The following is a 6,741-nucleotide window of genomic DNA, read 5'->3' as shown; positions in this document are numbered from 1 at the left end:
AGCTAGCTGCGGGCACGGCACGCTCAGGCTCGCACACAAGATGCACACGCGCCTCCAGGCTGACATTGGAAGTCAGTGTACGAGGAAATCACACACAGGGGGAGTTGCAAGGGCAGAAAAGTGAGCACAGTATTCCCTCCCCCGCCAAAACTCCCGTCTCCTCCTCCTGAATTCAACCAGGCCCGGCCTGGTTGCACTTCCACTCTCCCCTGTTCGGAAGTTTTTTGGGGATGTCATGGAGATGGAGAGGGGGTAAAGCTGTGGCCGATGGCCGGCTGGGAGGGAGAACTGCATGCATGGGCACCACTCACCAGTGTGGCTGTTGGTCCCAGTCCAAAGCCATGATGCTCATTTAGCAGGGATACACGTCAGGCCCTTGGGTTATGGTAAAAATCCCCTCCCATCAGTGATGGCCTAGGGAGGCAGCTCATATGTGAGATACCTCAGGGTTTCAGGTGACTCTGAGCTCCGAACAAATCAACTGGGTCACACACCTGCTGTGGAAGAGTGGCTACTAACTGAGGCAATGGGGGGAGGGTAGGGATGTCCAGTGCCCAGGAGGAGGGGGCTCTGAGACAGGCAGGGTTATGCAGAGGAGGTTCCTTGGAGATGTTAGGTCCAGTTTAGGATGGAGAATGGTGTGTGTGTGTGTGTGTGTGTGTGTGTGTGTGTGTGTGTGTGTGACAGAGCTGCCTGCCTTCCCCTGGCTGTGGGGCTGTCACCTGTAGGATAAGGATGCTGATAAGAGCGGGCACCCCTCACACCATTGTGAAGTAGGTCCTGTGATTGTTGCAGGCAAGAAAACATGGCTCAGTGAGGCTAGGCAACTTCCCCAAGATCACACAATTAGTAAGTGGCAGAACTGGGACTTGAATTCAAGCCTCTCCACTCATATCCATGCACTTGGCACCAGATTAGCATTTGCTGTGTACCTTCCTGGGGCAGAACCCAGATGGATGAGTTTCCAAGCATGGTGTTCACCCATAAAACAGAAGTAATGAGCACCTAGCCTGGCATCTTCTTCCCAGCCCCCACCCTCTGGGCTGCGCTTGGATGCTCAGCTAACCTCTGTCTCTTTTTCTTTGTCTGTCTGTGTCTGTCTGTCTCCCTCTCTCTCTCTGCCTCTCTTTGAGGAAGGAGGCTCCCCCCCTTCTCTTTCATCCTCTGGATGCGTGCCCCTATGACGCTGGCCTTCGCCTCCTCTCTGTCTCTCTTTTCTCCTCGTGCCTCTGCCTCCCTCCCCATGCCTATCCTGGTCTCTCTGCAGGACCCTCTGGTGGACATGGTGGGGGGCTCTGGGGCCAGCCTTGCTGCTCACCTCACTCCTTGATGCCTGGGCAGGGCTGGGCCCCGGGCAGGGCGAGCAGGCTGTGACGGTGGCTGTGGTGTTTGGCAGCTCAGGGCCATTGCAGGCCCAGGCCCATACCCGCCTCATCCCCCAGAGCTTCCTGGACCTGCTCCTAGAGATCCAACCACTCACCGTGGGGGTCAACACCACCAACCCCAGCAGTCTTCTCACCCAGATCTGCGGGCTGCTGGGTGCTGCCCGCGTCCAAGGCATCGTCTCTGAGGGCAACGTTGGCCCTGAGGCCGTGGCCCAGATCCTGGACGTCGTCTCCTCCCAGCCCCTCGTGCCTATCCTCAGCATCAGTGGGGGCTCTGCCGTGGTCCTCACCCCTAAGATGCCTGTTCAGAATCATGTCCCCTCATCCCTGGAGCCTGGAGCCAGGCTGGGGCTGGGGGAGTGGGGCTGAGTCTGGGCCAGGGAGACACTCAGGTCCTGGGAAGCTGGGATTGGGTGGGATCAGCAAGGAGGTGGGGGCTCAGGGAGACACGGGTGAGGCAGGAGAAGGCTGTGGGGATGACGTTCCCATGCTCTAGAGGAGAAACTTCTTGGGCTGCTTTGAAATTCGTGTCTGGATGAGGGCTGGGCAGGTGGCAAACCCACCTTTGGTTCTGGGGGCAACCCTGGCCCACCTTCTCCCTGCTTCTCTGGCCTTCCTTGGTCAGGCTCCAGATCCAGGGCAAAGGGCAAGGCTGGGACCTGATGTAGATGACTGGCAGGGGAGGGCATTCTGGGACAGGCACTGCCTGAGGCCTGGGGGCGGCAGGCCCTCGCAGAGCTGGCCGTCCTGTGGGGAGAAAGTTCCAAACACATTCCTGCCCTCACAGCTGGGATAAGCCTCCTGAAGGAAGAACACAGGATGCCGTGCCACAAGGGAGTCTAACGGGGCCCCCTGTGGTTTGGTGGTTGATAAAAGTGCCTTAAGAAATATGTCTAAGCTGAGACCTGGGGGGTGAGGGAGGGTTGATAAGGTGTGTTAATAAGGTGGTGGGGGGCTCCAGGTAGAGGGGGCAGGTGGCAGGTGGTGCGAATGCCCAGTGGTGGGAAGGAGCTTGGGGTTTCTGAGGGACAGAGAGAAGCCTGCAGAAGGTGGTGGGGTCCCAACCACACAGGAAAATATTTGGATTTTACCCTAAGTAACTGCAGAGCTGAGGAAGCTTTTGAGGGGAGAGACTGATCTGATTTGCATTTCTTTTATGATTATTTTTTATTGTAGGGAATTTTGAGCAGACACAAAAGTAGACAATTATAATAATCCCATGTGCCCCTGGCTAAGCACGCCTCACCCTTACCCCCACCCACTTCCCCTCGTCTGTATTATTTTGAAGCAAAGCCCAGACATATTTATATCATCCATAAATACTTCAGTACACATATCTAGATGATAGGGCTTTAAAAATAAAACCACCATACATCATCACATTTAAAAAATAATAAAAATTCCTTATCCTCATTTACAAAAAGGATGTTTTTTACATTTTTGAAAGGGTGTTCAAAATAAAGAAATCAAAGAATATACCTGAAAAGCCACTGATAGGGATCAAAGAATACATCCATAAGTTAAAATTACATATTTTAATATAACAAAAATTGTGTCAATTACCTGCTCATAGTTTAAATGTTGAATTTCTGGCATTTCTTTTGGCTTTGTATCAAGCATGTAATCTCCTGTAAAGAGAAATTGCAAAATTGCCTTTTAGAAATGTTTTCTTTCTAATTACGAAGGTAATATATTTTAATGATAAATTATAGCAACATGTGACATACAAAAGTGACTCCTCAATCCCATTCAGAGAAAATCAATGTTAACTGTTAGTCACATTCTCACATAAATTTTTCCAGTGTACATCCTACAATGTTTTGGAATTTTTTCTTACCCTTTACAATATATTTGAGCATCTTGCCATGTCACTACAATAAAGCTCTAAAAGGTTTAACCAAGTTTCATCAACAAGTATAAACATTACCTCCACACTTTTCCAAGAACAAGCGTTACCACTCTTCTAAATGTCTGCCATTCTTAGACATAAACAAACTTCTCCTTACATTAAAAAAACTGATATCTTAGCGATTACCTGTGGAGAGAGGGAAGGGGGAGGGCAACACAGGGGTACGGAACTGAAAGATACAAACAATGATATACTGTATAGCACTTGGAATTATAACCATTATCTTGTAATAATTTTTAACAGAGGATAATCTATAAAAATACTGAATCACTATACTGTATATCTAAAACTAATATAATATTGTAAAGCAACTATACTTCAAAAAGTTTAATAGTTTTTATACATGTACTTTTATTGGTATCACCTTTTAATTAATTAATTAATTAATTTTATTTAAGTATAGTCAGTTTACACTGTGTCAATTTCTGGTGTATAGCATAATGTGCCAGTCATATACATACATATATTAATTTTCATATTTTTTATTATAGATTACTACAAGATATTGAATATAGTTCCCTGTGCTGTACAGAAGAAACCTGTTTATCTATTTTATATATAGTAGTTAATATTTCCAAAGCACAAACTCCCAATTTATCCCTTCCCACCTCCTATCCCCCAGTAACCATAAGTTTGTCATCTATGTCTGTAAGTCTGTTTCTGTTTTGTAAATAAGTTCATTTGTGTCTTTTTTCTTTTTTTAGATTCCACATATGAGTGGTATCATATGGTATTTTTCTTTCTTTTTCTGGCTTACTTCACTTAGAATAATGACCTCCAAGTCCACTGATATTGCAAATTGCATTATTTTATTATTTTTTATGGCTGAGTAGTATTCCATTGTACAAATACATCACAGCTTCTTTTTCTAGTCATCTGTTGATGGACATTTAAGTTGTTTCCATGTCTTAGCTATTGTATATAGTGCTGCTATGAACATTGGAGTGCACATATCTTTTAAAATCAGAGTTCCCTCTGGATATATGCTGAGTGGGATTGCTGGATCATAGGGTAAGTCTATGTTTAGTTTTTTGAGGAATCTCCATACTGTTTTCCATAATGGCAGCAGCAAACTACATTCCCACCAACAGTGTAGGAGGGTTCCCTTTTCTCCACATTCTCTCTAACATTTATCATTTGTGGATCACATTTTTAATACATATATGACTTTTAGTGTATGTGGCACCTTTTAAACATATGTAGCACTATTTTAATATATGCAGTACCTTTTTAATCTATATTTTGCCTTTTTAATTATGTATTAACTATATACACTTTTTTCTTTGAATCACTTGCCTATACAAGTTTTACTCTTTTCTTATTGAATTATAAAAGTTATTTTTCTATTAGATGAATTAGAACATTTCCTGTTATATGTGTGGTAAATATTTATTTTTTGCCTATTTTCACCATTCAGAAATAATTAGTTTTAATATAGTCAGTTCTCCTATAATGGCTTCTGGGTTGGATGTCATGTTTAGAAAGATATTCACCTTTTCAGAGTCTACAAACATTTCCAAATGCATTCTTCATGTAATTTTATGTTTGCTTTTTTTAATGTTTAAATCTTTAACTTACCTGGAATTTATTTTGATATTAACAGTAACATATGGAACCAACTTCTCATCCAGCCTCCCAAGTCACTAACATGTTGATGAAACTGTTAATATAATCTTTATTTTCTAATTTAATATAAACTTCTAAAGACTGCATCAAGTATTCTCTTAATCTTTCCAACTCTGATAATGAAAGAATTCCTATAAGCATCAATATATTGTTATTTATGCTTTTAATTAGAACTTTAAGAGCAAAATCTAGTAGTAATTTTATTCCACCATAGGCACAGGAACTCTAAAAGCACTAAATTAATTGATTCACAGAAATATATAGCCCTAACAGCATTAAATTAACTGATTCATAGAATTATATAGCCCTAAAAGCATTAAACTAATTGATTCATAGAAATATATATGATATACATACACACACACACACACACACTCACACACTTAACAAATATGTTTGTGTCCTTATCATACATGGCACATTATATATTTATATGTTGAGGTTTTAATACATTTAACTGAAAATTATGTTTTGAGTAAGTTTTATACATTATTTATTCAAATGATTGAGAGCATATTTGCTATACTTGTATCCTGTATTTCATTAAAGTTCTGTATTGATCCTGATAACAGACTGTAGTATATGCTTTCCTAACACTTTAGAAGGGTCAGGATGCAGAACACTATATTATTCAATATTAAAATGACTCCAGAAAGGCTATCATTGATTAAAAACTTAAGTGCTAAGAATAGAATAATTTTGGAAAAAAATCCAGTTAAGAACTCCTCTTTTTCTGATGTCAGAAAACCTCTATGGACAAGAGAATAGCCTAGTTGAGAGAGGCAGCCTCTTCAATGGACCTCAATCATCCCCATCTCCTGACAGTCATACCTTTTTATAACCCCCTTCCCTTGAGTGTGGATTGGACTCCCTTCTAGTGAATAAAATGACAGAATTAATGAGATACCACTTCCAAAATAAGAATACAAACTATTGTGGCTTTGGGCATGGTGCTCCCTCATTTGCTCCCTCTGAGTAATGCCAGCTACCATATTTTGAGCTCTCCTGGAGAGACCTGCATGGAAAGGAGCTGAAGGAGGCCTCTGGGCACAGTGAGGAACTGAGGACCTCAATCCAACAACCTGTGAGGAGCTGAATCCTGCCAATAACCACATAAGCTTGAAAGCAGATCCTCCTGAGTTGGGCTGGAGACGAGACTGCATCCTAGCTGACACACTGAATGCAACTTCATGAGAGAGAGAGACCTTAAGCCAGAATCACTCACCTGCACCCAGCTTCCTGACCTACATGAGATAACAAAGGTTCATTATTTTAAGCAACCAAATTTTCAGCTGATATGTTATGCAGCAATAGATATCTATATTTTTAGGAAAACTTATAATGAGAGTTAGATTTTTTACAAGACTGAGTTTGAGCTTCTAAGGGAGCAGCTTTCAGCTTCAGATATCTAAGTAAATCATCGCTTACGGATGCTGCTTTATCTCGCTTATCTAACCTTTCTATCACAATTGGTCAACAACACTATTTCAATCAAAAATTTTGAGAATCTATTCTGTGTTTAGTAACAGGTTAAAGCAAATAACTTGTTTGGAAAAGCCTGTTCCCTTAAAGAAGCTAATAATCCAGTTGGGCAAAGAACATACAGGAAACAGAGATTAAGATAATGATAAAGTATAATAAAGTGTAAAATGTAATAAATGCCTTAAGCACCAAATGAGTTTGAAAAGAGATGTTGATAAATCCTGTAGCACTTAGAAATATCCTTTGGAGAGGATCGTATCTAAACCAGATTCAGAAAAATGGACAGAACTTGCCAAGGTAGTGAGAGAAGCAGCATTCTCTGAGGGAGAACAAGTGATG

General features: G+C 42.0%; 1 pseudogene; it reads left to right on the top strand.

The window, feature by feature from the left end:
* Positions 1–735: 735 nt before the first annotated feature.
* LOC141573833 (glutamate receptor ionotropic, NMDA 2C pseudogene) lies at positions 736–1,754 on the top strand (annotated as a pseudogene).
* Positions 1,755–6,741: the final 4,987 nt, after the last annotated feature.

The sequence above is a fragment of the Camelus bactrianus genome, chromosome 18 (assembly GCF_048773025.1).
Source record: "Camelus bactrianus isolate YW-2024 breed Bactrian camel chromosome 18, ASM4877302v1, whole genome shotgun sequence".
In the NCBI taxonomy this organism is placed as follows: domain Eukaryota; kingdom Metazoa; phylum Chordata; class Mammalia; order Artiodactyla; family Camelidae; genus Camelus; species Camelus bactrianus.
This window is presented reverse-complemented; position numbering and strand designations above follow the sequence as displayed.